Consider the following 11,873-nt stretch of genomic DNA (forward strand, 5'->3'; position numbering starts at 1 on the left):
TATCTGTATCCTTATCATTAGATGTGCCTCCTATGGTGATTAAGGATTTAGATAAAATACTTGATGGCTTTATTCTGAGAAAAATGCCACATTATTTCTTCATTTGTAACATTATAGTGCACTAAATGACACTTTCAAAATTAAATGGTTGATGAAGAAAAGAGAAACTCTTTGGAATCTATTTCCTAATTATATATTAAATAAGGTATACACTTTTTGTCCAAGAGTAATTTTTCTGTTGACAAAATTCCTGTCACAGACAAGCCCTGTTTGAAATTGGTATAAGAACATTTTCTGACCACACAATTATTTCATATGGAATAACAAAGACAAATTTTAAAACAAATCACTATTCTAACATACTACTTGGTTCAATGAACGGATTATTTTAGTAAGGCAATTGGTAAATTCTAATGGATAGCTGTTGTTTTATACTGAATATATGCTAAATATCATATACTGAATCTAAAAATTTCAGTGTTTTTTTTTCCAATTTCGGTTAAACCAAGAGAATTTGCTATTGTTCTTGATGCAATTCCAAATAGTGTTACTGTTCAGTGGAAATCAACATGGATAATCCTTCTGGAAATATTGACATTGAGAATGTTGATGTTTTAAAACTTCAATAAAGCAATAAGAAATGTTCTTTGTGTAATTTCCTGCAGCAAGATTTTTTGCTCTTCTTTATTTAGTAATATCTCTTTGGAAAAAGCATGGAAACTACGGTAAGTTTTGTATCAATAACAAAATTAAGGAACTGCCTTACAAAATACTTCAAAGAATTTATCATGTCGAGCATGTTTTGGAAAGATCTAAACTCAATATTTCATACAAATTTTGTGGACAAGAAAAAAAAACTATTTTGCATGATGAGTTTTTTTTTTTTAGTTAAAACGCCACAACACAACGAAGTCAAGGCACAACACAACCGAAATGCTCCCGACCACAAAGGGACTCTCGGAGTGATACAGTTAGTTTTCCTTGCCATTATTTTGTAGATTCCCAGTCTTACAAAGATATAAACAATATAATCTATAATCTATTATAAACTATAATCAGTTTTAAGTGTATGTATCCATTTTATATCGACATTAAATATCAATTCAAAATCACCTACATGCATTATATAGCTGGATATTTATACTGGAGAACATTTTTACTCACAGCATGGTGCCCAAGGGAACGTCTGCCAATTGCACCAAGTGGTTGAAACTTATAATTTGTATGAATTAAAATAAAAAATAAAATAAAAAAAAGTTCAAATTCCAATGTTGTGCATTACTGAGTCAGTTTTACCAATACAACCAAGCTGTGTAATTTTAACATGTCTTTAAATGTAAAAGTAATTTTATTTAACACAAATTATATGTTTCAACTACATGGTGGAATTGGCAGACGTTCCCTTGGATATTAAGCACTGTGATAGCAAGTAAAATTGTTCACATGTATAAATAATAATCTAAAATATAGGTGATTTTGAATTAATATTTCGATATTTCATGTCAATGAAAATACATGGTTATACACTTAACCATTGGTGGATCTATAGAGCAATGGCAAGGAAAACTAACGTTACCACTCCGAGAGCCCCCTAGTAGTTGGGAGCATTTCTGTTGTGTTGTCGGTTGTGGCTTGTTTCCGTTGTGTTGTGGCTTTCTGTAGACTGGGTAAACCCAGCCGGATCTGCCGGCGATTTGATTTTGCCCGGCAACTCAGTCTGGAGACCTGTACATTCATTGCTACTGCTTCTGTTACACTTTTGCGGGAACCAATCATAGACTGGTTTATCCACCTGGCACGCAGTTGGCGGTTTTAACACGATAACGGATAGAGAAGTGATGGGTCGTTGCCTGTGTATCACGTCTCTTGTGGTCTGAATGGTTAAAAACAAGTTACGTTGGTTAGTTATGTTCACGTTGGTACGTAAAGAACAGTCATTTATACATTTATTTATCTTATTAGGAAAATATCATAAAATAAGTGGGCTTTTTGCAAACTACATTTTTACACATTTTTAAAAAAATTATACATAAATTTTTTTAACAAACTAAAAACAAAAAAGGTGCTGAAATGCTTTGAAAGCACTGAAATAAATACATTTATTTTATTTTATTTTCCTGGCAGCTAATGTTAATCATATGACGGTGTGATTATGGACTGTAAAACCTCTTGTTCTTATGGCACTGAATATAAAAAAATGAGTAATAATAAAAAGCTTTCACTAAAAAACTGATAAAGTGCAGTAACACTTACCAACAGCAGTCTGTGCTACAGAGACGTAGGCCTACTCGGGCGTTGATGGATAGAGACTGAGCAATGGCAGGTTTCTTCTAGTCTCATTTGAGCCTTAGCTGAGCAGCAGGTACTGAAGCGGTCACACATGTATTTGTGCGGTCACGGTGTATTTGCTTCCATTCATTATCTGTTACCTGCTCTCTTAGTTGTGTGAGAATTAAGCGGAAACAGATAAAATTATGTCATATGGAGCGTCGCGCTCATGACAGCATTTCTAGTTTTTGTTTAAGAAGTTAAACTATCAATTTCGCGATAAACAAACACTATTCTGCAAAGTCACACATTTATCGCCACGCAAAGGCATAAATGTAGGCTAAGTAGCATTTAAATTCATGTAAAATACTGTAGATTTTGGACGCATCAATCGACGGTTACTTAGTTAACAACAAAATGACAAGCACGTGCTGACAAGCCAGTACGTGCGCGCGCCACACTGAAACAGCAAATATGCGATATTTGTCTTGTACAGAAAACTTTAATAAACGTCACAAATAATAAACCGTAGTTGTGATGGCTTTACAGTAAAACAAAAAAAAAACTAAATATTTACAGTATTTTAAATGTGTATACGACAGAATGTGGCAACAATATATGAAGTATTGATTAGATGATTATGATTGATTACATGAGTACATGATTTCTACGACAGATTTTTGCTCTTTTAAAATACAACTTGAAGCAGTCATTTAAACTTTAAGTCGTAGCTTATATTCTATCCCACAAGGTGGCAGCAAATGCTCACTTTTTTTAATAGTCCATTTTTATAGTTACCAAAAAGCTTTGTCCCCCTAATGTCATACAAGTTCCCAGATTTGATTGTGTCGTGTGGTATATTATTTCTATAGCTAGCATTGTAATTTTAAACATGCACGCATTGAAACATCAATGCCAGTATGTCTCTCATAGTCACTCTTAAAAAGTGTTTGAGATAAAAATCTCAACTCTCATTGAGAACTGTAAAAAGGGACACTGGGCATAGGGTAGACCCTCCCCCTCTATTGTTTCTCAGTATGCAAGTATTGTTCAGAGTCGGGGCCAGCGAGACAGGGTATATTTGAACTTCCTCTGTGCAAGGTTCACAAGTCCGCCTCTCTGCTCACCCATGTAGACTCTATTTTTGCATTGTGCTATTACAAGTTCAGTGTAATTTCAATGTGTTTTGCCCCCTGGGTAGACATGGCTTGATGCATTAAACATGTGCACATTGATCCGTTATAATCTGCCTGCATGCAAGCAACCACTGCTGATCCAAACCCAATACGTTACACTCTCCTGCGGCCAGGGGCGTAGCCATCTTTTCAGAAGTGAGGGGGACAGAAATAATAATAATAAATAATAATACAGTTTAATTGTAATGTACTTTATATTAAACAAAATCTCAAAGTGCTACAGAATTAAAAAAATCAACAACAATAAATAAGTAAATAAAATAAAATAAATTAAAGTGAAAAATTAAGAAGTAACAAATCAATCAAAAGCTCTGCTAAAAAGGTGGGTTTTAAAACCACACTTAAAAGCATCTAAAGTCTGTGAGGTCTGCAAGTGGTCAGGGAGAGCATTCCACAGACTAGGGGCTGCTGAGCAGATATATATCTATCTCCCATAGTAAGGAAAAATGTTGTAATACCTGTTTTTGTATTATTATTTTTTTGACCGATATAATTTATTGCATCTCTTGCTTTTAATTCGGTAAGATATCAAATACACTGCTTAACAATAACCACTAATATCAATTATATATATATATATATATATATATATATATATATATATATATATATATATATATATATATATATATATATATATATATATATGCACTGCATTTCTTTTTAATTTAATTTAAAATGCAGTAAAAAAAAAAAAAAACTTATACTGATGTAAATCAGCTGTTCTCTATGTGAATATATAGTAAAGTGTAATTTATTCCTGTGATCAAAGCTGAATTTATCATCATTACTCCAGTCTCCAGTGTCACATGATCCTTCACTAATCATTCTCACATGAGGATTTCATTTTTGTGAAAACCACCATACCATTCAAACATTTGTGGTAAAATTAAAAAAAAATAGATAAATTAATACTTTTGATGATCAAACATGCATTAAATTGATCATTTGTAATTAATATTGCAAAAGATAATTTATTTAATAAATGAAAATAAATGTGGTCCGTTAAACTTTCTATCATCAAAGAATCCTGAAAAATAAAATGTATTTGTAAATAAAAATAAAACGTATAGTGTGGGCGGGGCTAAAGATTCACGAGCGCGCTGACATTTGAAGCAGTTTTACTCACCTTCTGCTTCCAAAGCAGGACCGCGAACCTTTATCGTTGGGAACACTCCATCAAAAACACACTTCTTTGGTGACATTGTTGAATGTCCGTCCTGGCAGTCCATTGTTGAATGTCAGTCCTTCTTTGGTGACATTGTTGAATGTCAGTTTGGTGAAGTCCTGTGACAGCAGTGAGAGCAGTGTTAATTGGCGTCGTGCATTTGCTCTCTCACTCTGGTCGCTCGTGCGTGCACCCTTCCGGGAGAAGAGCCCGTACAACCCGTACAAGGAAATTCTCCTCCATTCTACGTCAGACAGACCCATACTCATACCTGTTGACGTCAAGCGGACCCATACTCGAAAAAAACTTTACGAAACTTGTGAGAAACCGGAAGGAGTATTTTTGACACAGAAATACTCCATCAAACGTCCAACTTAATTTTTTTAATACTTTGTCATTGTTTAGGATGGGTATCCAAGCCTTTAATAGTGTAAAAAGCTCAGTATGCATGAAACAACATTTCACCCCCCTATTTAAAGCAGTATGGATACTGCTTGGCTGTTTTTATCATTCGTTAGCTTGAAGAAAAATTCTAAAAGTGATTCTAACAATGTCATTCTTCTGTGTTGTTATCGTTATAGTTGACTCTGCTATATTTTTAGATTTAAAATTTATTTTTAAACTTTATTGTTATTGTTGGGGTGTAAAAGTAATTTACTTTAACACTTTTTATAGGTAACATAACACATGCATTATCACACTGTAAAACAATTATGTTTGTTTAACTAAAAAAAGTAAGTAACCTGGTTGCCTTAAAATGTTGAGTTTATTGAAATCAACAATTTTAGTTGATACAATGAAGGAAATTGGTTTAATAAATAGAAACTAAAAATATTATTGTATCTGAACCACATAAAAAATGTGATAAATCATCATCAATTTGGCATGTTTCACTACGTCATCTTTAATAACACACACATAATTACCCAGTATAATTAAAAAATATTTTAATTATATTTAAATAAAGGTTGTCAATACTCAAAAATGTTCCTTGTATTAACAAAAAAAAATATTTCAATTAACTAAAAAATTTAAGATAAAAGTTAACTTACTTTGTTGATATTATTTACAGTGCAGGATCCACAAATATTCCCCTATTGCATTATTATACTTTATATTCAACATTATATATACTAGTTTAATGTAGTATTGACACTAAAACTCTGTAAATTAGAATTTTTTCAATCACACAGTAAACTACACATAGTACAGATTGTCATTACCCACGACATATTGTTGCATTTTTGTATTGCGATATATTGTGACACCCCTAGTTATTGTCCTTGATTGGCCTTTATTGGCATATTGCTTCACATACAGGTGTATCATTGTTCCCAGTTTGGTGTCAGTTGCTTATAGGTCACTGCAACCTCTTTGCATCTTGGAACTGCATATAATGCAAAATCCACCCAGTCTTACATGCATTACGACAATAAGCATATAGGCTCTTTATTTTATAATTTCAAATGGACAACTTTTAAAATAGATGCACACACACATCCACAGATCCATTAATCATGCATGCATACAGTTTCTAAAACACCCACACACACGCTAGCGATCACCTCCTTTAAATAGGCCCATGTGTGGACTTGCACATCAGTTGCTAGCTGATATCCTACTAGGTGCTAGTTTATTGCCTGCATGAGTCGCCTAAATGAATATGAAAAGATGACGCATAGATGAACACAATGCTGCAATTGATTCTCGATTTGAGGTGTGTTTGTGAGCATCTGCTGCTTTTGAAGTCCTATAGGAAATCTCCATTTATCTACTCTGATAAATTAAAGGAACTGTATGTAAGAAATGTATTTCAATTCATCATAAAATGGCCCTGATATGTCACTAGACATTAAGAAATCATGTTAATTTCAAATACTTATATCACTGACAACAGCAGTCCGGCCAGAATATTGTCATTTAAAAGTTGTTGTTGCAGCCCTCAACTGATGTTGATGTTGACGTGTTGTGTTTTGACCTGAAACTCCTCCCTACACCTATCTACCAATCACAACGTCAGTAGTGTTTCTGCATCCGGGTTGCCAGATCTGCTCTAGTTACCACAGCTGCAGCTACAAACATTCCTGCTGGATCCTGCAGCCTATCTGGCAACCTCAAGTCGGGGGGAGGGGGAGAGGGGATAGTGATTGCAGTACCAGTTTTGGCCACAATCTTACATACACTTCCTTTAATGTTTACGACATATGAAAGCCAGGTGCTGTTTAAGTTCACGTGATTGCTTACAAAAATGTATGCATACATTATTACTGTTGCCTGCATATTAGTCAGCATCCTAACTGTCACAGATAGGCCTACTCAGAAGAGACTGATTTGACATGTTCCATGTAGTTAGCAGTGTTGGGAAAGTTACTTTGGAAATGTAATAAGTTAGCAGTGTTGGAAAGGTTATTTTAGAAATGTAATATGTTACAAGTTACCCTATTTAAAATGTAATACGTAGTGTAACTATTTCAGTTCCTTTATTAATGTATCTGATTACTTTTGATTAATTTTCAAAATTTCTAAGGAATATAATTTTCAAACATTTAAACCAGCAGGGTTAACCTTACACAGGTACTCAACAACACTGCTTACTGTCAGTCTTTTAAAATTCTTTATCAATTGAATTAAGATTAAAATCATTTAATTTGAAAGCACAGCCACCACACAATCAGACTTTAGCAACTCTTTTTACTTTTAGATCGTTCTGAGGTAAATGCAGATTTCTGGATGAAATGATTTTAAAATTTCCATCTATGGAACAGATTTTTAAAAAATATAATATTCTTTATATAGTCCAGTATTCCCAATTCCATTACTTCCGCTGAAGTTCACAACAATGGCGCGAACATAGAGATGTGTACATAGATGCCTCATTTGACCGATCCCCAAAGACACTCACATAATGAGGATTTTATATATATATATATATATATATATATATATATATATATATATATATATATATATATATATATATATATATATATATATATATATGATCACATTAGATTATATATTAGACAAGATTTGTCTGCTATGAGATAAAAAAACAACATAAATACTGTTCGGTCTTGCATAAATGTGTCACCTCGAGCCACAGGGTTTAATATGGATTCTTAGGTTTATGTGTTTTTTACTCTCATAAGCCCTATTCGCATGGGATTAGTATTATCTAGGGACCTTCTGTTTCAAAGCTAAATGTAAAAGTGGCCATTAATGCGATCTTGTCATTGATATTAAAATTAAACACACCATTCAAGCAATTTGCTCCCAAATTGATTATCATTCTAAAGTTAAAGTATGATCTGTGCGGGAATAACGGTGCGCATTATGAATGCAGCCTCCATTTTTGTGAAAGATAAAGATAGAAATGCACACAGGAAACAAAAACCTTGCAAAAATTATATACAATCTGGCCAAATCAGAGAGATGCCGATTCGCACGGGACTACTGTTGTCACAGGACCTCAGTGTTCGGCGAAATATGGTAGGTAAATAGCGGGGGAATTTTTACTTTACAAATTACAGACATGGCCGAGTCGCACGGGATTAAGATCACAGACATTCTCTGCAATTATTACAAATCACCAGAGGTTCCCAGATAATACTAATCCCGTGTGAATAGGGCTATAGTTACTCTCATAGAAATACACTCCATTGACATGCATTATACGAGCAACAATTGGAGTAAAAAAAATCTTAATTTGTGTTCTACTGAAGAAACAAACACACCTACATCTTGGATGCCCTGGGGTCAGCAGATAAACATCAAATTTTCATTTTTGGGTGAACTATCCATTTTTTAAAAATCTTTACAGAAGTAGTAGGTCATCCGGGTACTTTATTGTTTTATGCATACTGTAAATTTAAACATGGTACTCTTTCACATTCTGTTTTGGCCTATTAGGTGCATATTCAAATGCAGCCAACATTACTCTCACGTTGTCCACCATCTTGGATTTTCTTTTTTATTGAGCTCGTTGCAGTGCGTTGTGGGATTGCTTTCTCGATGCTTTCTCTTCATGTTTCTGCCTTGAATTTGGTGAAAACAAAGCCCGCATAAAGTATTTGGAACTGCTTTGACATTAGTTGTGTATAGAATGCCTTGAAATGCTGTTTCTGTAGTCAGCTCAGTACACTGATAAAAATGGTGACACCGAAATTAACTGGTTTTATTTAAGTACAGGTCCTTCTCAAAAAATTAGCATATGTGATAAAAGTTCATTATTTTCCATAATGTAATGATAAAAATTAAACTTTCATATATTTTAGATTCATTGCACACCAACTGAAATATTTCAGGTCTTTTATTGTTTTAATACTGATGATTTTGGCATACAGCTCATGAAAACCTAAAAAATTAGCATATTTCATCCGACCAATAAAAGAAAAGTGTTTTTAATACAAAAAAAGTCAACCTTCAAATGATTATGTTCAGTTTTGCACTCAATACTTGGTTGGGAATCCTTTTGCAGAAATGACTGCTTCAATGCGGCGTGGCATGGAGGCGATCAGCCTGTGGCACTGCTGAGGTGTTATGGAGGCCCAGGATGCTTCGATAGCGGCCTTAAGTTCGTCCAGAGTGTTGGGTCTTGTGTCTCTCAACTTTCTCTTTACAATATCCCACAGATTCTCTATGGGGTTCAGGTCAGGAGAGTTGGCAGGCCAATTGAGCACAGTAATACCATGGTCAGTAAACCATTTACCAATGGTTTTGGCACTGTGAGCAGGTGCCAGTCGTGCTGAAAAACGAAATCTTCATCTCCATAAAGCTTTTCAGCAGATGGAAGCATGAAGTGCCCCAAAATCCCCTGATAGCTAGATGCATTGACCCTGCCCTTGATAAAACACAGTCGACCAACACCAGCAGCTGACATGGCACCCCAGACCATCACTGACTGTGGGTACTTGACACTGGACTTCAGGCATTTTGGCATTTCCTTCTCCCCAGTCTTCCTCTAGACTCTGGCACCTTGATTTCCGAATGACATGCAAAATTTGCTTTCATCCCGAAAAAAGTACTTTGGGCCACTGAGCAACAGTCCAGTGCTGGTTCTCTGTAGCCCAAAGTGGCTTGACCTGGGGAATGCGGCACCTGTAGCCCATTTCCTGCACACGCCTGTGCACGGTGGCTCTGGATGTTTCTACTCCAGACTCAGTCCACTGCTTCCGCAGGTCCCCCAAGGTCTGGAATCGGTCCTTCTCCACAATCTTCCTCAGGGTCCGGTCACCTCTTCTCGTTGTGCAGCGTTTTTTGCCACACTTTTTCCTTCCCACAGACTTCCCACTGAGGTGCCTTGATACAGCACTCTGGGAACAGCCTATTCGTTCAGAAATTTCTTTCTGTGTCTTACCCTCTCGCTTGAGGGTGTCAATGATGGCCTTCTGGACAGCAGTCAGGTCGGCAGTCTTACCCATGATTGCGGTTTTGAGTAATGAACCAGGCTGGGAGTTTTTAAAAGCCTCAGGAATCTTTTGCAGGTGTTTAGAGTTAATTAGTTGATTCAGATGATTAGGTTAATAGCTCGTTTAGAGAAACTTTTCATGATATGCTAATTTTTTGAGATAGTAATTTTGGGTTTTCATGAGCTGTATGCCAAAATCATAAGTATTAAAACAATAAAAGACCTAAAATATTTCAGTTGGTGTGCAATGAATCTAAAATATATGAAAGTTTAATTTTTATCATTACATTATGGAAAATAATAAACTTTTATCACATATGCTAATTTTTGGAGAAGGACCTGTATTTTACATCACTGAATCAACTTAAATACATTAAATTATACCAACAAAACGACTTGTATTGCTCAAAATAAACGAAGTAGCCTACAAATAGCTCTCTAAGGTAACAATTACAGGTTACCATTGTGGGTTTTTGCAAGAGAGATGCATCTGGCTGTATGTCCAATCAGTTCAGATCCACATCCATCCGTTAGTCTAGGAAGGAAAACTCAAAGGCAAGTTGTGTCTTTTAGCTTTGTTAATGCAGACTGTTAGGATTCATTGTTCCCTGGAGACAAAGGTACTTATCTGTATCAGAGGCAGCCTTTGTGCGCTCCTCCGGATGCTGGGGGTGGGTGAACATAAAGCACACAGGGTCAGGAGGGGGAAACCTGCCCACCTTATATAGTCTAGTCAGAGTGCAGCTCAGGCAGTCAGACACAACAATATGGAGTCAGAGCTTATGTATACCACTCTAGTACATCATATTGTGATGCTCTGTGTAATATGTTACAATTGTTACTAAATATTTAACCATGCATTGGTGCAACAATTCAGAAAATGGATACAATGAGAGAATTTTTGCTCGGTGGAAAACAATGAGTTGTTTTCTGTAACTGGTAGGCATTGTGTGAGTCACTGTTTGCTGAGCTGAGCTTAATGACTATACATTTTTCATCTACGCAGTTGGGTTATGGTTTATCTAATTTTAAAAATGGAGGCCTCTTGAGCAAGTGGCTTTTTGCAGCAATATGAAAGTGGACAGTGGTGTCTTGCTTCTGGCAAGTGTCTTGTAATGCAGTTATTAAACTTTTTATGGAAAGCTATACTGGAAAGACGAGGAGATTGCTATGTATTAATAACACATGGCCTTTTTGTTTTTGCCCACAGTCAGAATGTGATGTCATCACATCAAGTGTGGCTTTGTGTGAATTATGTACTAAAAAATGTATCCCAAAACCCTCAATCTGACATTCTCACTCTCAGGTATTGTCAAGCCTTTTGGCTTTATTTCTTCTGTAGAACACAGAAGAGATTTATGTTATGATTTATTATTATCTCTTAAGAGATTTAAGAATAATGTTGCGGTCCAAACAACACTGGACCCCATTTAATTTCATTATTTGAACAAAAAACAAATACCGTCCCACATAAGATATTAAGTCCTACAGGTTTGTAGTGACACAAACATACACAAGTAAACAATGTCAGAAATGTATTTTAACTGTACAGTCAAGCTCACATATATATCCTTAACCCATCAATTTGAAGATTAACAAACCAGCTAGATGTTCTAAATGTTCCCCAAACCTCTTGTGAATTTCAGAAAAACCTAAACATTACAGTGCCGGTAACCTTATTAAAACATCTTGTCCTCAAAAACATTACCTTTGGTGCCTGCTCTCGTGAGATGTACTGATCTGGAGCAAAAGTGAAATGGTAAAAATAGTTGTGAATGTGTGGTGCGCATATTGTATGTGCGTTCAAACTGGCATTGAGACTTACTGGCTCCGT

At 35.3% G+C, this 11,873-nt stretch overlaps 1 long non-coding RNA gene across 2 annotated transcripts in view; it reads right to left on the minus strand.

Annotated features, from left to right (window-relative positions):
• Positions 1 to 2,337, minus strand: part of LOC137048643 (uncharacterized) — a 300,170-nt gene extending 297,833 nt beyond the window's left edge. For both annotated transcript variants that reach the window (XR_010899492.1, XR_010899491.1), the window contains exon 1: positions 2,254 to 2,337. This is a non-coding gene — a long non-coding RNA (uncharacterized lncRNA). The remainder of the gene's footprint in view (positions 1 to 2,253) is intronic.
• Between the last annotated feature and the right edge of the window lie 9,536 nt (positions 2,338 to 11,873).

The sequence above is a fragment of the Pseudorasbora parva genome, chromosome 20, assembly GCF_024679245.1.
Source record: "Pseudorasbora parva isolate DD20220531a chromosome 20, ASM2467924v1, whole genome shotgun sequence".
Lineage (NCBI taxonomy): Eukaryota > Metazoa > Chordata > Actinopteri > Cypriniformes > Gobionidae > Pseudorasbora > Pseudorasbora parva.